Source organism: Dermacentor albipictus, chromosome 8 (assembly GCF_038994185.2).
Source record: "Dermacentor albipictus isolate Rhodes 1998 colony chromosome 8, USDA_Dalb.pri_finalv2, whole genome shotgun sequence".
NCBI classification, from domain to species: Eukaryota; Metazoa; Arthropoda; class Arachnida; order Ixodida; family Ixodidae; genus Dermacentor; species Dermacentor albipictus.
Genome location: NC_091828.1, coordinates 19291792 through 19314546, shown reverse-complemented (window position 1 = coordinate 19314546; position 22755 = coordinate 19291792). Strand labels below are relative to the sequence as shown.

The 22755-nt window shown below is 46.1% G+C and overlaps 1 protein-coding gene across 1 annotated transcript in view; it reads right to left on the bottom strand.

Moving 5' to 3' along the window:
* The window catches only part of LOC135919575 (uncharacterized), a 135738-nt gene extending 128968 nt beyond the window's left edge, over positions 1 to 6770 (bottom strand). Inside the window, exon 1 of the mRNA XM_065453492.2 lies at positions 6643 to 6770. The gene's annotated coding sequence lies outside the window, so the exon portion shown is untranslated. The remainder of the gene's footprint in view (positions 1 to 6642) is intronic.
* Between the last annotated feature and the right edge of the window lie 15985 nt (positions 6771 to 22755).

The window sequence follows — 22755 nt, the reverse complement described above, 5'->3', positions numbered from 1 at the left end:
GAAACAATGTACTTGAAGGCTAGTAGTTGTGTAATTGCGAACATTTAGGTAGCGCCTGTTTCATTAAATAATTCCGTAAAGAGGAGAGCTGCCTCACGTTGAGCTGTGTGTTACGTGCCTACGTATTTAAGCCTATTCGTCCTGTCTGTCGTCTCCAGCGGCGCAAGCGCCGTCGTAGAAGGCGAGCTGTAAACATTAGGATGCCCCCAAATCAAGACCGCGTGTGCGTCTCCCAAACAGGCTGCAATCGGCGGCCCCGTGAATCGGTTGCTTCGAGAGCCTGCGGCGGAAGTGCGCCCACCGACGACGTGCCCCAACCGCCGGCTACAAGCACGAGTGAAATATTCGCTTCAAAATTTTTACGTATGGAGGGCGTTCCATATATTTTGCGATTTTATCGGCCCGGTCGTTAACGCCGTTTCACTCAAGTAGGTGGGAAATACCGGCAAAAATGTTTCACTCATATGTGCCATCTAAATGGAAAGAGATTCGGAGTGAATCGGCAGAAGGGCTGAAAAGCAACTCGAAATAGAAAATCTGCATAATAAACTGCGGCACCACTGTTTTGTATATATATTGTTGTCCCTGTGGTTTTCCCTTATTTTGGTCAGCATTGAGCACATAACTTTTGAAATGCTCGCCTTACGTGAGCGGCGTCCTCAGCCCCAAGTCTATCGACGGCCAATCTGTTCCTTGCCGGATGATCTGGCAGGAAGAGATTGTACATGGCGCTATAGAGCGGCAGCCGCCATCTTGACAACCTATTAGCCGTCATACAGGGGGAAGATTTAGAACGACAGGAAGTTCAGCTATACTTGGTAAGGATTCATGATGCAAAGAAAGGGTACGGTGTGCGGACAGGACACAAGAGAAGTGGACGCTTAAAGAAGTTGCAAGTAGATATGGTGTTAATGTTGTTTTCACTGCTTCTAAAAAGCTAGGTTACATATGCGTTGCGTGCAGAGAAAAAAGGAGCAGGTGAAAGGCAAAAAAAGAACAGATATTTGTCCAGTGAAGCACATTAAGAACAGCAATTTTACTGACTGTCGGATGTGGTATATAAAGTCTCCTTTAGCCGTGGCCATTTCTACGTAGGGTAAACGGGGTCTCACATTGCCAATATTGTAAATGCACGCGTAAATTAGATGAATGCGCGATATTGTACTGGCATAGGAATGAAGATACGCGTCTTATGATCGAGGCATGGCATATCGATAACAGTGGAAGTGCGTGCGCGAGTCCGCCCTCGACTACCTCACATAAGGAAGAGATCAAATGCCGTACAGTTACCGCTCACGTAAACTTACTGGTGTACCCGATTGACACGCTGTGCTACCATTCCAGAGCATGCGCAGATGAGTTTTGTGTCTTCTTTCTTTTTTCACCTCAGTGATTCCTTCAGTTGATAGCGGCGTTCGTGTTGTCCACTTCTCTTGTGTCCGTGTCTGCACGCATTACCCCTTCTTTGCATTATGAGGGGGATTATCTAAGTTCTACTGATTTTTTTAAAAAATGGCCTCTTGCAGGTAACACAATTCTAGTGCTTCAGGGGGATCATTAAGAGGAGTGGACATTTCTTGCATGAGAAATCGAAACACATATTCAACTAATTAACAATAAAAGTTCACTGATTATCTTCTGTATTACCTACGCTGCAGCACATATTGCAATTTACGAAATGTAGCCGGTGAGTTGGAAGGCGTATCCGCTAGGAAAAAAATTCCAGAATGACGCCAGTTTGGAAATATGCGCCGTGAAACTCGCCGTAAAAATGCAGTCTGGTCAACTTGCAGTTTGACAAAACGCTCTTTTATGCACTGAAGCACAAAAGTAACTCGAACGCCTAAGTATGCTGTCCCACATTTAGGGAATAATATTGCGAAACTGGTGTCCTCCTGGAAATTCATTCTTAGTGGACGCATCTTGGAAGCTAACCAGCTACAATTAGTAAATTACAATATGTGCCGTAACGTAAATAAGTAAGAAGTAAATAATAGGGTGTCCTAAATTAGCTTACTATGTGTCTTGATCTTTCATGTTGGTAATGTCCACATATTCGAATAATCCAGCTCAAGAAAAAGAACTATGCTATCTGCTACAAGCGATTTCTAAGAATTCCCCAGAAAGTAAAAAAAAAATCACCCCGTATATTGATGACGCGTCGTGCACTAGGCGTCTGCTGCTTTAAAGTGCGAATCACACTTGGCTAAAATCATCCGATGAGTTGTACGACTGTTCATCCATTCATTTGTCTCATTTTCTTTCTTCACAACGACTACATATTGGGGAAGGGGCCAAGGAGCAAGGTTTTTGCTTGACGGCTTAAGAAAATCATTGGTCCTATTTTTGGCAACTGCAGCAACAAAGCAGCGCTCTCCCCAAGAAACGCAAGTACTAAATCGGGTAGGCACTGCTCCACATTACGCTTTACACTAAGGCAATAAAGATGTATGACAAACATTGCACGCAATGTAAAGAATATGATAATATTATTAGCGACAGTTTTTAGCGTCATGCATTTAGTTCACTTAAAGAAGTATTTACTAGAGAAATTGCTAGAACGATATAGATAAATATCATTCCATTAGTAAACAACACAACTAGCTGTGTGAAGCGTATTTTTTTTATCCTAATCTCCGTTACACACCCAGATAATTACAAAAAATTTTCAAGTAGTACCGACAGTGCGAGCAGTAAGCTCTCTAATGTGTTCTTCTAAAAAATCCGACAGTTTTGGCTCTAATATGTTTAGAGCAACAGGCTGCCTTAAAGGCATCCAAAGGCTCGAGCCTTGAAATTATTCGTGTGGTACAAGAAACAAAGAACATTGAAGCTGTAGGAAAACATACCATTTTGAAGTGATTCTGCTAATTTTACAAACTGATGTAAAGACACGGGAGCCTGCTACTGGTCCTGTTGGTTGCGAATGCACCCGATGGACCGGCCAGGCTGACCGACCCGAGCTGACTTGCGCAGACTGTCGAAAACCGACTCTCTGGAGAGCCATCTGGTGGAATTGTGTTGCACGTTGTTTTTTGTGACCCAAGCTGGCTGAGTGAGGTCAAGGACATAACGAGGAGCAAACAGCTCGCAATAAGGTGAGCGCTGTGCCTGCTGCCGAAGAAATCCGGAGATGACTACATATTGATGGGAACAGCTCAAACAACAAGAGACACTACAAGTATAGATAATACAAGCGCCTTCAAGTTTCCTTCTCGTTTGTGCTGTCCACATTTATGCGGAAATGTAACAACTAGACCAACTAGCGATTCCACTCCGGAGATGGCTCATTCCATTGACACAGAATGTGAGGATTTCTATCCAGTCAGAACTGCAGGAAACGTCCGCATCCCATGAGCACCGTGTGAGTCGAATCTGATTGGAGTGTTCACTGGTAGGCAGTAGAGATGACCAGGGAGATGAGTGCACTCGTGTTTGAAGAAAGCAGGCAATAGCTGGGAAGGGTTGGGCAGAATCACGGGTAACATTACCAAGCTATACGCTGGTAGAAAGCTTGACTGCAGGATAGGTGGCAAAACCCAATAACCCTACGCGGAGAACGTGACTATTTGTCACGCTCTCCTCATCAGTGGGAGTGTCATTAACATTAACCACCTTCACCATTGTCATTTTACTCAACTAGTAGGAAGAATACGCCTATGTTTTCATAGTCTTTTATTCTTAACGATTAGATCAGCGCAAGCGAGTTTAGCGTGTCATATGATTCATGCACAGTGTGGATAACGAACGCTTAGCCTGGAAGCGTTGGTACAGGTAGTTCATTATAACAGTTTCAAGGAGTTGGCGGTGCCTTCTGCAACATTGACATGTGGAGGTCGTAACACGTCAAATCAAATCAAATCAGTTTATTTCAACACCGGAGCAGACGATACAACAGTGACGACAGTGGTGCTGTGGGGTGAAAGCAAAAGGCCATCAAGCTTGACGCAGGCTCTCACATCATTTAACAAATAAAGAGTTCACACCATTCAACAAGTAAATTGTTTGACACGTTAATATTGGCATGTGTACTGATTCATACTTTTCTGAGCGACTGCTTGGCACCCGCTAACACCTTAACGTTATCGCTCAGCGCAAGACGCGCCTGCATCATTTGGAACTTTAAGGTTATCGTTGATTCTACTTCTTGTACCTTGTCACTGAACATTCTGCAATCTGATTGAATGCGCCACGCCAGTTTTGTAGCATTTTCTGGAAGGCACGCAGGCTACAGCGATTAGGCCGGGGCCTGCGACGAGTCATTATGTAAGGCGATGCGCTTGACTCGCACATGACATTTTCCACAATATAGCCACCGCTATCGTTGCGCCTGTGTGTTACGCGATTTGCTGCGCAATAGCAAAAGACGTGGGATGCCGTCCTTGCGTACGTAATATTCGTTTACAACACGGCAGTGCTAGGAACAACGCCGATCAGGCCGTCCAAGCTGATTTACAGCAGGAACCCGACGACGACTCTCGACGCCATGCTGCCGCACGTCACCGAAGAGAATCTCGACGCCATATCCTGTATCCAGCGCGCGGATGAGGCCCGACAGCTCCGCCGACTGTGGATCCAGCAGAGGACTGACAGCCGCCACGACACTACAGCCATCGACTACGCTGCGTGGTGTAACAGCCGGGCCACTGTGTTTTGGTTTGGGCCCCAATGCGTCGACGAGCACTTGGCGAGAAACGTTTATGCCGCTATTTCGGACCGTATACAAGATAATCCGACGCAATGGGTCACTATGAGGTCGTGTCAGACGGCATTTCACCATGTCAGCAACGCCGCTCGGGGCCTGAAATAGTCCTTGTTGTGCGCCTAAGGCACTTCTACCAGCGCTAACGGACTCTGAGATTCTGTTTCTTTGTTTGATATTTTTTCTTGACTAGATGCTCTTTAGTTTCTTGCTCTCGTGGTTGTAGCATCGGAACGACGCTTTTTAGGCGGGGAGCATAAAAATGTGTACTTTTTTTTTAAATTCGAAAGCATGCCCTTAGGCATAATACAAAAGATGTTAGAAATACACGAACAGATTCGACTCGTGCAAAAAATCTAGGAGTGAACGATGATGGGGTCCATGAATCCAACGTTCAAGGTCGGGTGGGCGGCCGGAAAACGTGTACTTATTTATCCTTTTCTCGGAGACTGCATTTCGCCCGCGCACGCCTTTAAGATATGTTATCGCTCATCGCAAGACACGCCTGCATAATCTCGAACTTACTCGAATGTTACCGTTCATTCTACCTCTTGTGTTTGTTGTCACTGAACCTTGTGTAATCTCACTGTATGCGCTAGGCGAATCAAGTAGTATTTTCTGGAAGGCACGCGGGCACTAGTGAATATGCTGGAAGCTTCGACGAGGTATCTATAAAAGGCGATATACTTGACCCGAAGATCAACTTTTTGAGTATCGTGGACTTTGCTCGCCGTAAGCCTTGTGCCTGAATTATACTTTTTTTTCACTGGGCAGAAGTTCAGCCAATAAATAGTTAGTTACGGACTTTACTGTTTTCGCTATTGTGTTCTTCACCAATATTTAAAAAAAATTATGGGGTTTTACGTGCGAAAACCACTTTCTGATTATGCGGCACGCCGTAGTGGAGGGCTCCGGAAATTTCGACCGCCTGGGGTTCTTTAACGTGCACCTAAATCTAAGTACACGGGTGTTTTCGCACTTCGCCTCCATCGAAATGCGGCCGCCATGGCCGGGATTCAATCCCGCGAACTCGTGCTCAGCAGCCTAACACCATAGCCACTGAGCAACCACGGCGGGTCTTCACCAATATTGCACGCGATATTCGGAAAGAACGTTTTGCATGGAACCTTTTTTTAGTGCAGGAGAACGGAAACATCGTCTTGCAGTCCTTGAACAAGTCAGGATTACGGGCGTTGCAATAGACGGAAAACCTAAATGGCCTTTGATTGTGAAAAGGAGATTATAGGTTTACAGCTTTAATTTCTTTACGAGAATTGTGGAAAATTGGAATATTTTGAAACAATTGTGACGCTTTACAGCGATTCAACGAAACATTTCATCGCAAGATTGTGAACCATTCTAAAACTCAAGAAGTGAAAAGCAGAAGAAGCACGGTGCTATAAAACTGACCAATGGACCCACCGGTTGACTGACGGAATAATTTATTGATTGATCAATAAGATTTTATTGTACAAACCAACACCGGGGCTACAATTAATGAAGTAGTGGATCGCTCCAGACAGCTCCGTTGATTTCTTTAGTAAAATGTTTACTATGTGGAGTTGTTTTAAAGGGCAGCAAATCTGAGTATGTGAGTGTTCTTGCATTCTGAGCCATGTATAGCACTGATTTGTAAACGTTTATTTACAGATTCTATGGTGATAATTTCACATACACTGCCAATTATTATACTATATTTATCGTACTGTATGCTGTGTGAGATACTGTGTCTTCAACCAACAACCTAACCACTATGCTCCGATGTAGGCAACCAGCATAAGTAAACAGTGAATCTTCTGTGACTGCCACCTACACCCTGTGTGTAACGTGGTGTTTAAAGATCGCGTAGTTATGGAATTATAAGCCTGGTAATTTGTCCTTTACGTGCGCAACAGCGATGATTGTTTTGTCACATCATACGGAGTTGAAGATACACTCACCGACTCAAAAAGAAAGAATCTTGCAGGAAGGGAAGCCTGGTTCGAAAAGGACGGGTCGTTCGGAGATGAACACAGGACTCGGGAATGCGCGAGCAATAGGGCGATGACCTCCTTGCTTTTTTGCTTGTTCCCTATACCATGGCGCGTACCCACTATAGGGGAGAAGTCAAGAAGTAGTTTTTAAACGGAGGTTGGAAATGTTAGAGAGTTTGAACAAATGCCTATTTATAACAAAGGTTGAGATGAGTGCGAGAAGCTTGTCTCTAGCCTGCTGCTCTACAACTTTAGTAAAGGATTAGGGAGAGACAGGGGAAAGTGAGGTGACGATGGAATACTACAGTGAATCCTGTAAATGAGGCCCTCCTATGTGAACTGTTTTATTGTGGGTGTGCCTGTGCACCATGGGTAGTCGTCAGATGGACTTCGGGGGATGCATTCTGTGTACGTAGTGCAGGCTGCGGTATGCATTCGTCTCAATACAAAGCCAGTCACTCTCCTGTTGCCTATTTAAATTCGAGTGAGGATGTCCAAAGCGTCCCCCCTCCTGTCCTTGCTGTAAGGGAATGTCACGAGAATTCGGTGGAAGGTCGTCGCTGGGCCAAGCCCTTGCTTGAACGCTTAATCCTCGAGCGATACTGTCTGCCCTCGCGTTTCCGGCCACTCCTTCGTATGCCGCACATTACATGATAATGTGGTGCCTTTCTAGTTGATTGCCTGAACTTATGATTATTGAGGGGGGTTTCGTCCCATTCAGAAACAGGCTGCAAGCCGCTTGTGAATCGGATAATACAACAGCCGAATCGCTTTGGAGCTTGGGGTCCTGAATGGTCAAGGCGATGGCTGCAGCCTCTGCCACGCATGCCGAGGACGTTTTGAAGCATGCAGTTATGTCCTGACACGTAGAGGCTATGGTAAAGGTGTCGGAGCTGGATCGACTAGCATCCGTGTAATACATTCCTGGTCCTATTCCAAAACGTTTGTGAAGAGAGAGAGAGAAAGAAGCTTTAATTTTTACCCTTCCTCTGCGTCATCCGGGATGACGCATGGGATGGATAATTTCTTTTTTTTTTTGGAATTGGGGCCACCACAGTGTGTGATCGAACGTTTCGGTCTATCTGTGGCATTTTTATCCGCAATGCTGGCGTCCCAGGGTAAAAGCCTAACCTCGCCGATACTTCCCTAGCGTGAGTTGACGAACAAAGTCGCTCTTGCTGGCCATAAACCATCGCGACTGTGTACTCATCCAAAGTGCAGACCTAGTCCCTTGTTTCTCTGTGTGCTAGCGCACTCATGAATACCAAGGGAGCCTTTGGAGGCTTTCCTGATTCTTGCGTTTGCCTCTATTATTTCTTGGTTCGTCAAAGTCTGATATGAAAGGGCGCATGTGATGCGCCTAATTACGAATGACGGGACCAGGCTGATGGTCTCTTTATCAGTTAAGCCGTCTCTATTTCTTGCCATCCTTCGTCATTCTGGCCACGTTTCCTGCGACCCCCTTTAGTCCTTTGAATGCTGTGGTATGTTCCAACGTTCTGCTATATCCACATTCCCAATATTCTGAGTTTTACCACTGGTGGAATCGGCATCCCGTCGACAGTCAAAGTGATTGGCACCTAGTCCTTCTTTTTCCATATTTTGCACGCTCTCCAACGAATTCCGATTTTTCGGTTGCACATGCCATATCAGCCGCCCTCGCGTATTCCACGACTGCGTCTATAACCTTTAGAAGAGTTTCTTGCTTGTCCCCATAGCACCCTTGGTGGGCCCAGAGCGTGACGTAATCGGCATATAATGCACAGCCAAGATTCGGCCGTTTCCCAAGTTTCAGGGCTAGCTTCCTCCTTCCCACATTAAACAGCAGTGGAGAGAGTATATCTACCTGAAGGTGCCAGCTGAAGTTGTTGGACCTCGTGGAGCCTAATATGAGTCTGGCCATGCGTGCACAGAGAAACGAGCGCAACTAGTTATAACTTCGGCTTTCTATAGCGCTTTTGTATAGCAGCAAGCACAGATTTGTGGGCTTGCTTGGTGGCACCCAGACATCTGCTGTTAAGACACCAGTTCAGATACTTGTAATGATAATAAAACTGTAATAAAGCATGTTCAAGTGGAAATTATACAGAGTCTATTGGAACATTTAGTATGACAGAAAATATATTTCTGTTAATGGAAAATGTGGGATTTACCTAAGAATAGCATACTTGAAGACAACTTTTATTCAATATCGATTTGATCTTTTGTGTATATTCAATTAATAATTCAGCAAATTGGCTAAGATGGTGAAGTAGACGTAGAGTCTTGAAATTTGCAGCTCGATCGCAGCCACTCTCTGAGAATAGCCTAGAACCGCGTAGCTTAAAATGGAATAAAAGGAAGAAATACAACACAAATCAAGCGATCAAGACATTGGACACGATCCCAATGGATGCTTTAGACAAATCGCGCGTCTACCATGCCATTAACCGACATGTGCGCGACAATGTTGATGTTCGCGTCTTTCCACGATGTTGTTGTTTCGAGCCTTGTTGTGCCATTTTTGCGCCGCCTAATTTTCTTGAACACCATTTATTGTAATTTGTTTCTTCGATGTAAAAGCGGCAAACCCGGGACCTGCTGGCCTATATCCATTGCGCATGCCCTTTTCTCTTCTTCGCGTCGGAGCGGTTGAGGTGCACTACCCTCTGGGTCGCTAATTTTACGGCGTAGGTGTGTGCGTCAAGAAAGCGGCCAACCGAACTGGTGCTGATTGTGAGGCCAGGTATTTCTAGTTGAATGGTTCGCTTTATCTATTTCAATGTGAACGTTGGGTTCTTGTCGACAGTTCTTGTTATGATGGCAACAACACCGGCACCAAACTTTCTGACGGAGACCTTCGTTTTCACTGATTTTTCGCGGCTTGTCGCCACAACTGTCCTTGCAATTTTAGCCGTTATACCGAGAGTCACCGCGAGTTGTTTGAACTTCCCACCGTGCATACAGACATTGAAGATTGTCAGACATCACGTTTTCTCGCGCAGCTCATATCGATCCTTCGGAGACCCAACCCCACTGTCACCTGGCCTTGTACTGTTTGTCTGCGGCAGATCACTTTTCCATGGTGGTACACGTAGGTAAGAAGCAAATAAATATGTAGTACCAGGAGCACACAACAAAAGGTCACACCGCCAATGTTACAGAGGCACCGTCACCATCCCTCACCAGGCCCTCACCATCATTTCCGCACGGTAATGATGGTGAGGGCCTACAGTTTACTGATTGACAACTTTGTCCCCGTCGTAATATATGAGAAGTTATTTATTTTAAAATAACTAGAAAATAACCAAAAATAGTCTGATTTGACCACATTACCTCCGTTCTGTCTAGCTATCTGGCAGTCGCATATTTTTAAACATTGGTAACACTTAAGGGGCTCACCCCGTATGTTACATTGCCCATATGCTTACCTTAAATAGTGGGCACTTTTCTACTAGTCCTACATGTATTAATGTAGTGCAGTCTTTTTTTTCCTTAGTTCCTTCGATATTCACCCTCTTGCCTTAAAAGGTGCTTGCTGACCATTTGCCTGGCTCGCCTGTTGCATGAGAAAAAAAAAACCTACCCTCGTTCCATGAAGTGACCCCACATTCCGCTTTAGCACACATTCTTTCATCTCGGCCGTCGTTGATTATTTAATTATGCTCTCGCTTTTTATCTATTTGTTTAGCCTATTGTTTGGATAATTATTTCTCTTATTTTTAGCCCACTACAAGATAGCGTAATTACGCGCTATATTTATTGTTCGGAGTAACCTTACGTTGCAATAACAGCAGAGCTATATTTTTAAGATATTCGAAGCACGGAATGAGCTCGTTCTTGCAAACCGGGTCAGAGAGGTATACGCGTTTATAGATCGTCCTGCGCTTCAAGTCTACTTGGGTTGCCTTGCCGTAAGTATAGCGTCCGTCTCGACGGTAACATTCACCACTTGTCCCCTTATGCCGTGCTCTCCTCCATTGCACACAAAACGACGTAGCTGCAGGAAGACAATCCGCGAGGAAATTAAGCGCTCGGCAACAGCACTCAATGGGGGCAAATGCCTAGGCTTGGGCGAGTAGACTTAGCCGTAGGACGTAGAGTAGGGAGGAAACTTCTTGTTTACAAGAGAACACTTCCACGTGCAGCATACCATGAACGTACTCACGTCCTAGCCGGGAAATTTCCGTTCGAGTACTTGGACCTAGTTCTCGGAAATTAAACACATCTCCTCTGGGTGCGTCCACCCAGGTGGACGCACCCAGAGCAAGCGTAGCCCAAGGGGTTGTCGGTACATTCCCGCTTGACGATACTGGTCACAGATTTGTGCAGTTCAGCATTTTGCTGCACTTGAAACTTAAGATTTTCTCGGTTCGTATTTCGGGGCGCCTTAAAATGCTGTTCTCGCTGCTCTGCAGACTCCGCGTTGACTTGGCCACTGCATTGGCTTGAACGGGAAGCTCGTCTTCTCACTCGACGAACTGCATGATATTCGGGGGTCTCCTGGCACATCTACTCCGAAGGTATTACCGAGCACGTTTGGCACGGCCTTGGCGTTGACCTACGACTTCGGGATAAACCCACCCTGTTCTGGACAGCGCTTCCGTTGCATTTCAATTCTTCTAGTTCCAACTTAAGGTGCAAGGTCATGAGAAGAACCCGCTCCATCCATACTCTTTCACAGCAATGAAGAACAGCCTGTTCTTACCAAGCGCCGATACAGAGCCAAGGTAAGGATACCTGGTAGCGAAGCTTCCATAGGAGCCTATACGTTCAAAACATGGAGGTTCATCGGCGGTTCATGGGGCTTAGCGCCATCTGTATGTGGAGGAAACTACCGGCGGAAGAAAAAACAATGAGACGCCATATCTGTTAAAAACAGAAGTGATGTCATTTTGTTTTCGAATGGCGCGAAATTTGTTTTGTTGGCCTACCTTTAGAGCTATATATTCAAATGCCCCGCCATTCGACTTGATGGGCGTTTCGAGCTTTCAGCGCGGAAAGCGATGCAGGAAAAGGCCAGCCATGTGGTTGTTGAAATCGCAGCCCTGCACAGAACACACTTTCTTTGGAGGCCGACAAAAGCTTTAGGCGTAGAGTGCTGATCCTATAGTCGGATGCCAAGCTCGTCGGCCAGCGCAATCGCTCGAAAACTACACAATTATCTGGCGGTAGTAGCCCACTACTTTTGTCTGAACAGGTTAAGAAGCGATGAAGCTACCCGAGTCACCAAATTCAGACAAACTTCGACAAATAAAAAGCACAAAGTGTGAGGAGGGCGTATTTGAACAAGTGAATTTTACGAGCACGCCTTTCTGCGCATTTCAAGAGGTGCATTGCATTGCGAGTGACAGCGGCGTCAACGCCCCCTGTAACGATGGGCGCTGAAAAGAAATGTATTTATTAATAATAATAAAACTAAGTAAACTTGTATCTTTTGAACTGGTTACGAATATATAAAATTGACTAGGAATTTTATTTTCGTTGAATGAATCTAACTGTGTCTCGCTTGAATAAAAAAAAACACTTTTTTCTTTCCCAATGTTTCTTCCCTCCAAACATAGTCGCGCTTCAATCGCTGCTCCCATAGCAACCCTTGCCTGATGCCGGTGACAATTTGTACTGAGCCGCTTTTCGCCCGAAGCTTCGCGACCAGAGACGCTATTCTCGACACGCATGGCGGCTGCATGGCCGCCATCATCCGCCATGTTTACTCTCTGATTGGCTGTCGAGAGGTCACGTGCTTTGAAATTTGTGCCGGGAAGTGGAAGTTTTGCAAAATGCAATTTTGCGTTTTCATCAAGATGACGAAACATGACGTCGACCTGCAAATTTTTGGACTAATACATTTTTTTTTGGTCCTTGGCAGCTATAGTGCGACGTTAGCACTTCAAAAAAAATGTGAGCGGTAGCGTACAGAAGCCAGCGCAATGCATCTGCAATTTCGCAAATATGTGGTGGCGATCCAAGATATGCGCCATGCCAGATTGCTGATTGGCTGAAGAAATATCCCGTGAGGAACGTCACAGGAAGGCCTGTTTCGTAAACGTCATTTTGACGATGCGTGGCGCTTCGCTGGGCCGCCATTGCTGAGATTTTCCGCCATAATTTTTGGTGTGACGAGCCACGCGAATTATGCTATTGAGCATCCATATGCAATGGAAGCCGAGATGAATGCGTATCGCCACATTTTCCGCGTCGTTTGGTGCCATGAAAATATTTTGTTCATAACGCTTGCTCATAGTATTTGCCAACACCACTCAGGTGGTGTGGGCATTTGTGTTTGGGGCCACCATTTCTTAGAAGAACGCATTTATACGAAATAATAGTGGTTAAACATAGCAAACTTTAGGCAATGTTGTCCACTTTTCACTGCTGCATTTGTATTGTAATCAAGATTAATGCCTTTTCGAACAATCAAAAGTTTTGACGATGGCGTCTTTAAAATTTATAAAAAGAAATGTAAGCAAGGTGGCGTCTTCAAGCTTCCTCCCCCGGTGCGAGTAACCAGTGAAGTGAACAAGAGATGGCAGCGCCGGCGCTTGCGTCGCGCCAGTGGATATCTCTGGCACCCGCAACGCTATCGTTGATATTCGGCCGTTCCTCAGCCAGCCGAGTCGGGTTGAGTCACTTGCGTTTCATGAGATAGCGATAACGTGGCCTAGAACGTGCGCGGATCGCCTCTGGTAGGTCGTGTATATGTTGTCTCATGGAAGAAAACAAGCGCGTTAGTGCCAATATACGATGACTCATTCCATTTCCCGGGGATTCGCATCCTAGTTATTGAAGCAGACGACGGCTTGTACGCAGCAGACGACGGAAGCGAGAAGCGTTTTCGACGGAATAATCATGCGCTTTGAGCTAGCTGCTTCATTTTTACTCCAGAGGAAAACTGTTTCGCTTTACCGAGAACCTTACATTCAGCGCCTTCATTTCAGTTTCTTAGGCAAAACGTCGTTGGCGTCACGTTACGAAAGCAAAATGGGGCCATCAGCGCCATTTTATTCGCGTCGCGTCTTCGTCACGCATCGAAGAAAATGGCGGAATGTCCAGAATAGCGCCACTATTTACATCCACCTTGACATGACTGATTACGCGTCCCTCTTAGCAGCGAGTGATGTCCTGCGCTGAAACCATCCACTTCGCTGCGCGCTACTTGTGCGAGTTGGACTCGTCCCAGTGTAACGATGACGTCATCCTCAGCATCGCTCGTCTAAGTCATCCATCACCTGCTGTGACCGCTGCGCCGATGAATTTGTTCTTCACGTTGTGTTAAGCTTTGTCACCGAGCTTCATGCACCCGCATCGCAAATTTTCAAAATGGACGCATGTATATATACGCTCACGCGTAAAAAGCTTACGTGAAATCATGCGTATAATCTTCCTTAATCATGCATAATAACCTCGGTAAGCTCGGTATCAGATAACCACACATTGGAGACTAATGCCATTTTCGACTGGTCGTTTCTCGCTCTGGAGTGCTCTCGCGAGCGGCGTTGCCTTCGGCTGGTTGAAAGAGTGTGCGTTCCCTGCGTTCCGCTGGTTCTTCTCGATTGCTCTCCTTCGTCTTCGTGCGCTATGAGACGCTCCGAGCCCTGTCGTCGGAGCAGTAGTCGATAATGAAAACTGGCAGTGGCTTAGCTCGGCTATGCCAGGATATACGTTGCGAAAGCTAAGACATAGCATGGTTAGCCTTGGTTAACCTTGATGCAAGTCCAGGTTAGTCTGGTTGTCTAGCTATGTTGCGGCGTTTACCCAGCCGTTCAGCGCGCTATTCGTCCGTTTCCTGGGTGATTCGTTTCAACTTCATATCGTTCCGATGTCGATTCCAGGCCTTCTCCTGCTTATAATAATTGTCACCGTCCATAATGCCGCCTCAACTGTGGTTGCGGCGCACGCGAGCTCTCCTTTTCAATCCTTCGACAGGTTATCAGGCATGCGACGCAGCTGGCGAAGCGAGCGGAGGCGAGCGCAACGATAAGGAACGCGGTGTGACGAGGAACGCGGTGTGACGTCATGTGCCTCCTCGGAACCCGGCCACGGCAAAATTGCAAGTTCGCGGCCAGTAAAGCTTTCGCTTTAAGAGGAAGCTTTAGCTCGGGACCAACTCCGACGCGGCCTATTCATCATCATCATCATCGTCATCATCATCATCATCCTGGTTAAGCCCACTGCAAGGCAACGGCCTCTCCCATACTTCTCCAACTACCCCGGTCATGTACTAATTGTGCCCATGTCGTCCCTGCAAACTTCTTAATCTCATCCGCCCACCAAACTTTCCGCCGCCCCCTGCTACGCTTCCCTTTCCGTGGAATCCAGCCCGTAACCCTTAATGACCATCGGTTATCTTCCCTCCTCATTACATGTCCTGCCCATGCCCATTTCTTTTTCTTGATTTCAACTAAGATGTCATTAACTCACGTTTAACTCATTAACTCATTAACTCTTTTCTTATCCCTTAACGTTACACCCATCATTCTTGCTTACATAGCTCATTGCGTCGTCCTCAATTTAAGTAGAACCCTATTCGTAAGCCTCCAAGTTTCTGCCCCGTACGTTAGTACTGGTAAGACACAGCTGTTATACACTTTTCTCTAGAGGGATAATGGCAACCTGCTGTTCATGATCTGGGAATGCCTGCCAAACGCAACCCAGCCCATTCTTATTCTTCTGATTATTTCAGTCTCATGATCCGGATCCGCGGTCACTACCTTCCCTAAGTAGATGTATTCCCTTACCACATCCAGTGCCTCACTACCTATCGTAAATTGCTGTTCTCTTCCGATACTGTTAAATATTACTTTAGTTTTCTGCAGATTAATTTTTAGACCCACCCTTCTGCTTTGCCTCTCCAGGTCGTGAGCATGCCTTGAAATTGGTCCCCTGACTTACTAAGCAAGGCAATATCATCAGCAAATGTAAAGTTATAAGGTATTCTCCATTAACTCTCATCCCCAATTCTTCCCAATCCAGGTCTCTGAATACTTCCTGTAAACACACTGTGAATAGCATTGGAAAGATCGTATCTCCCTGCCTGACGCCTTTCTTTATTGGGATTCACAATGAAATTCACATTCACAATGAAATGAGGCGATAAAAGCACCGGCTGTATTACACATTATACAGCTTGGTTAAAGGTATTTTGTTGTCGTGAGGTGGTCAAAGATCCATAGCCATTCTGGGGGCTCGCATAAAGACCTATATGCTTCACGTACACATACAATATTTTCAACAAAATACTCTTTTGCTGGTCGTGCAACTTGGTCTGCATTTCTGACCGCCATTCGCGTCCTCCAGAGACTGTGCATGCACAACAGCATTATTAGGTCATACGGCACCGTCCCTGTTTGCTCAAAAGGCAGAAACCTTATCCCGAAAGGCGTCATTGGGAAATTTTTTTGAGAGTTCTCTGTAGGATGTCCCATGAGAATATGGGATCCCAGCAATTCAAGAAAATATGCTCTATTGTCTCTGGCTTTTTAGAAATGATGCAGTTGACGCTCCCAGGCACAAAGATACCTTTTTCCTGGAGCCAAGGTTTGACAGGTAGTGTGCCGCAGTGTAACATAAAGAAGAAAGTTTTTGTAAACGCCTTCACAGGGAAACCTGTGGTGTCTGGCTCAGACCAGACGCATGACACGGGACCATGCAAGCGCAGTATGCAACTCCCCTTATTCGTCACAGTAAATCAACTTATATAGGAAATCATATTGAATGACGATGACGATATGTACACTGAAAGAAATGAAACTGAAACAAGAAAGAAGGATACAACATCACCTCCCGCTTGAAATACAACATAGTAATTTGCAACAACCAAAATAACACGAACTAAACACTTATTGTTCAGGTAAAGAAAACCCAAATCTTTCGACAGATCGGCGTACCCTAGTGCTGCGACGCAAAGGTTGCTCCGCCGAATCCTCTAAAGGAGCGACCACTTCTTCATTAACTTCAGCCCTTGTTTCCGGCGATCGCAACAGTTCACCATGTTCAGCGTCTGCGCGGCTTTCAGCCCCAGCGGTACCCGAGTACTCGTGAGGCAATTCCCATGCCCATTGTTCTGTTGTCTGCGATTGATTGCAGGGAACCCGAACTAGTTTAGACGCGTTCCAGCAACGACCGTCGCTCATCAAAAAGCTATTTTTGCCTTTTCTGCCGACAATCTACACAAAAGGCTGGTCTTTTCGCACCTCGCCTCCTGTCCGTATACTGCTTTGCATACGTCTGCTTCACCTTAACCCTAGCAGGAACTTTCTTATTCGAACTGGCATGGACGCCCTCTCTTGTCGGCAAACCCACTGTATTGAGTCTTGTCCTTGGCTGGCGCCCGTGAAGCAACTTGGCTGGCGACACACCCGTTGTCGCATGCGGCGTCGACCTATATATGCCGAGATAGTCAACCACAGCAGCCTGGAGGGGCCGTTGTTCCAGTCGGGCAACCTGCATGAAATCTTTCAGCACGCGATTAAAGCGTTCAATCGCGCCGTTTCCTTGTGGATAGTACAGAGAAGAACAACGATGCACAATACCCCTCTCTCTCAAGAATGTTTCGAACATTTGCGATCTAAACTGAGGCCCATTATCTGTGACAATTTCTTCCGGATAGCCTTCTCGGCTGAACACAGTCTGCAAAAAATCGACCACGCTCTGTGACGTCACTGTAGATGAAAAGGCAACCTCAGGCCACTTGGAATGATAATCGATCAGCGATATCATGTACCTACAGTTTGAAGGGGCCCAGTCAATCGGTCCCACTATATCCATTGCTAACTTCTGCCATGGTAGCGCTGTAAACGTCACCGGCTGCAGCGGTGCAAACGACGGTTTAGCGGACTTGTCCGCGGCCTGGCAGATATGACAAAAATGGATTGCTTCTTCTACTTGTTTATTCAAACGCGGCCACCAGTAAAGATCACGTAGTCTCTGCTTCGTCCTCACAATTCCTGGGTGACCTTCGTGCGCAAAACCAACAAGGAGCGAGGTTAATTCACTCGGAACAACTACCTGCTCGCCGCGCATCAAAAGGCCATCAACGAAAGAAAGCTCTTCCCGCACGTTGAAGTACGGCATTATTTCTGCTGGAAAAGCTTTTCTAGTCGCCCAACCATGTACCACGTGTACAACAACCTGTTGCAGTGTGCTGTCTGCAGCAGTGGCCACCTGCAGCCGTTCCTTTGTTAGGCACTCTGATACAACGGACACAATTTCTTCCTGCATCGTCTGCAGCGAATCACAGTCAAGAGGTAGGCGTGAAAGCGCATCTGCCACGATATTTTGCGATCCCTTATGGTACTTTATGTCGAAGTTATAATACAAAAGTCGAGCTGACCATCTGGATATACGCAAAGGTCGGCGTCCTGTACCGGCAGCTGAAAGTAACGTCACTAGTGCCTGATAGTCCGTACGCAACAAAAATTTTCTACCCCACAAGTAGACGTTCCAGCGCTCGCACGCGAAGAGACAAGCAAGGGCCTCACGTTCCCCAGCGGAGTACTTCCGCTCAGCAGGAGTCAGGGCACGCGATGCGAAGGCCACCGTGCGTACGCTGTCACCATCGCGTTGCTGAAGAACGGCTCCCAGTCCCTTATCAGAAGCATCTGTCGTAACAATTACATCAAGGTCTGGGTTAAACATTTGTATGACTGGGCTTGAAGACAAAGCTGTCTTAACAAGCTGGAAGCTACGCTCAGCCTCATCATCCCACGTGAACTGTTGACCAGACCGCAGGAGCCTTCTAAGTGGCTCGACGAGATCAGCAAATCGCGGCACAAACCGCGCATAGTAACCAGCGAGACCCAAAAATGACCTCAAAGTGGCAACATCGTGAGGAGCAGGCACTTTGACAATAGCGTCAACCTTAGACTGCAATGGTGTAAACCCTTTTGAGCTCACCGTATGCCCTAAAAAGGATAGTTCTGAAACAGCAAATGTGCATTTCTGGTTGAGCTTTAAACCTGAATCACTAATGCGTTTTAGCACCTGGTGTAGATTCTTGTGGTGCTCCTCACGTGTCTTGCCCCACACAATCACATCATCAATGTGACAAAGTACGCCTCTGCAATCTTTCAAAATATGCTGCATCATTCTCTGAAAGGCTGAAGGGGCAGATGCAAGGCCAAAACACACTCTCTTAAAAACGAAACAATCCTTCGTGTGTGATAAAGGTGGTTAGTCCCCGACTTTCCGGAGTCAGTTCTAGCTGGTGGTATGCCGACGCTAAGTCGAGCTTTGAGAAGCACGTTCCTCCAGCTAGTTCATGAAGTAGTGCCTCTGTATGTGGAAGAGGAAAAGAATCGGCAATTACTGCCTTGTTCACTTCACGTATGTCCACACACAACCTAATTGAACCGTCCTTCTTCCTAACGACGACGATCGGTGAAATCCACTCCGATGCGTCGACAGGTTCAATTATATCTTCGGCCAGCAGTCTTTGTATCTCTACCGATACCTGTTGCCGTAGCGTGAATGGCAGGCGTCGGAACTTCGTAACGACTGGTTTCACAGATGAACGGCATTTAACATGGTGAACAAAGCCTTTCACATGCCCTAACTGTTCCGTGAACAAGTGCGCAAATTCTTGCGTGAATTCTGAAGGCAGTGAATCAGGGCATGTCACCTGGCAGCAATTCAAGGTTGAGCCGTTGATAGTGATTCCCAGGCTCCGAACGGCATCAAGCCCCAACAGCGAAGTGCCCTTGGTTGTGACATGAAAGAGCACACTGGCTCTGTTTCCCTTGTAAGATACGTCAGCAAGAAAGCAACCGCTTAACTTGATTTGTTCTCCGGAATAGTTACACAAATTGGCAGTCGGCGGTCGCAATGAGTAGGTGTTGGCTAGATATTTGTGCTAGTGCTCTTCACTGAGCAATGAAACCGTAGCGCCCATGTCGACAATCAACGACAATCTTATCTTCCCGATAGAAATGTTGGCTCGAATATCTTTCGCCGACGCATTACGGTCACCGATCTGAAGTACCGTGACGGCGTTGGCTTTCTCGGGCTTTCGAACGGCATATTTCTTTTTCTTCGATTTGCACATGCTTGAAAAGTGACCAATTTTTCCACAAGAGTAGCAACGCCTGTTCCTCGCCGGACATGCAGTCGAGTTAGCCATATGCGATGACGAGCCGCACCTGTAGCAACTTCCTTGCTCAGAGTCTGACCTTTTTCGCACATCTTGAATCTTGTTCACAGTGCTATGCGCGAATTCCCCGAGCTCTTGTTGCGTTTGCTCAATTTGCTTCCCGATGTCAACAGCACGCTGCAGTGTAAGCGAAGACCCTTCATAAAGCATGCGTTCACGGGTTGTTCGTGACGAAGTGCCTTCCAGTAATTGGTCTCGAATCATGCTATCGGTACCACTGCCAAAATTGCAAGTAGACGCAAGGTCTCGAAGACTGTTTGTAAATGCTTGAAAGGTCTCACCAGGCAGTTGTCTTCTTTGGCGAAACCGGCGCCGCTCCACCAAATCATTCGTAGCGCTTGCGAAATGCGTATCCAGTGTAGCAAGCGCGTCCTTGGACTGGTCCACCTTGTCCTCGGCCTTGGCGTCCGCGGTCACGTCTGCTCCTTGTGCAAGGACGCTGTAGAATATTCGCTGGCCTTCAACCCCGAGCGAGTTGAGCAGAATTGCCTTGCGACGCTTCGGCTGCAGTTCATCGCCGCCAATGGCCTCCAGGAAATTCACGAATACGCGTTTCCACTGCTGCCAAGGTACAGCCGGGTCACCGGGTGCAGGCAAGAAAGGGGGCGGTGCTGGGAAACACCCGAGCGGCATGGCTCCGATACTGACCCTCGTCGCCAATATGTGGTGTCTGGCTCAGACCAGACGCATGACACGGGACCATGCAAGCGCAGTATGCAACTCCCCTTATTCGTCACAGTAAAGCAACTTATATAGGAAATCATATTGAATGACGATGACGATATGTACACTGAAAGAAATGAAACTGAAACAAGAAAGAAGGATACAACAAAACCTTTTACACGTTTCAGCACATTCCACTCTTGTCCTAAATGATATGCTGAACGATAAATCGGTGTACGACACATGACATAAATAAGGTCCTTGTAAAGCTTCTTTCTGGAAACATCTGACAGATAATCTACTGAAAAATGCGCTCTCAGAAAACGGACACTATCCACAAGTTCACGCATAAATCCTTTCACAGTTACATTACGAAGCGTGTGTGACGTAACAATAAAATCAGGCAATGCATCACACAATCGCAGTTGAATAACAGTGCGCAAGAACGCGCCACTTTGGTCGCGAAAAAACACAAATCTCGACACGACCTGTTTCAAGAACAAATAAGATAAACCTACACCTCCAGTCCCCACGGCATGAAATAAGTTTACACGACTCATCCTTTCCCAACCAGACGCCCACAAAAAAACAGCAAATATTCTGGGCAATTTCTGCACACAAATCCTTGACATACACAACACTTGTAACATATAAAACACTTTCGCTACCAAAAACAAGTTACACACCGTCCCACGGGTGAAAATAGACATACTTCGTCCGCCCCACTTTGATGTCTGCGCTTTCATTTTTTCAGTTGGCTCTATGGCCACTGGCTCGTTGCATCTTTGTAATATTGAAGCGGAACACCAAGGTAGCTGGATGGCACAGTTGTGAACTTTATGCTTTCATAGCATTCTGGCTTATCTTCCCATTCTGCGTGCCAGAAACCTAAACACTTCTGCCAGTTTATGGCACTGCCAGTAAAGCTACAAAATTCTTTGGCATCTTTTACTGCTTCTTTAATGCTTGTTTTGTCTCCACAAAAAATTGCAATGTCATCTGCGTAAGACAAGATTTTAATTTCATGTGTGAAGAAACGGAAACCTCGGATATTCTGGTTGTTTTGCACTTTAAGACAAAAAGGTTCCAAGAACATTGCAAATAATAATGCTGAAATCGGATCTCCCTGTTCCACACCAGTTACAACTGATATTCGATCACTTAATGTCTTATTAATTATTAGATTGGTAGTACAATCAGTGTAAGCCATTTTTACCCCATCTAGGACCACCTTGCCAAAGTTAGTATATTCCAGAATTCTAAAGATCGCCTCGTGCGCTACCCTATCAAAAGCTTTCTCAAGGTCCAGCTCTACCATCGCCACGTGCCCGCATACCATATCACAGCACTCCAGTACTCTTCGAGCTGTATGAACATTCGTAAAAATTGTGCTCCCCTTTATGCCATATGTTTGGTGTTTACCAACTACCAATGTTATTACACATTGCAGTATTTTAGCTAAGACTTTCATGAATATCCTGTAATCAACATTTGCAAGACTTATCGGCCGATATGCTTCCACTGAAAGTAATTTCGAAGGGTCATCTGTTTTATGTATTAGTACAATATGGCTTGTTTTAAAAGATGGAGGCATTCCACGGCTGTCATACGCTTCATTATTAACATGGTAGAGTATTTCAGCCAATTCCTGTTTAAAAGCTTTGTAGAATGACACGCGCCAAGGCCATCAGACCCAGGCGACTTTCCTACACTTAACTCTTTTATTGGTGTTTCGATTTAATTAACACTAATGGGAGCTTCCAGTGTCTTTTTCGCATCGTCGTCCAACCTCGGCATTAGTGGCATGAATCCTGTAAAGAAACCTTCGTGTCCAGGTGTCTTACATCCCAGCAAACGGGTGTATCTTTCAACAAATGCTTTCTGGATCACATTTTGATCAGTCGTGACTTCATCATGATAGCAAATTTTTTTTGATTTCGTTCTTTGCGCCGTAACATCTTTCGTCTCCCAGTGCACGCTTGGTAGGGGTTTCCCCCAGCCAGAGCCGTTCAGCCCGCGTTCTTATCAGTTCCCCTCTATATTTTTCAGCTTCCATGGCTTCCATCTTTCTTTTAACTTCTTTAATCTCTTCTGAGAACAGTCCAGGTATTGTGGTTTCAGCATTTAAAAGATAGTCCACAGTATTTCGCAGTTCTTTTTCTTCTTGTTTAGATTTTTGCCGCAGTGCGCATGCTCTATCAATTGCAGTAATTTTACCATCGATTTTAAATTGTTCCCACAACGCACCAATCCTGCCAGACTTATCACAGTTAACAGCTTCAATTCTTTCT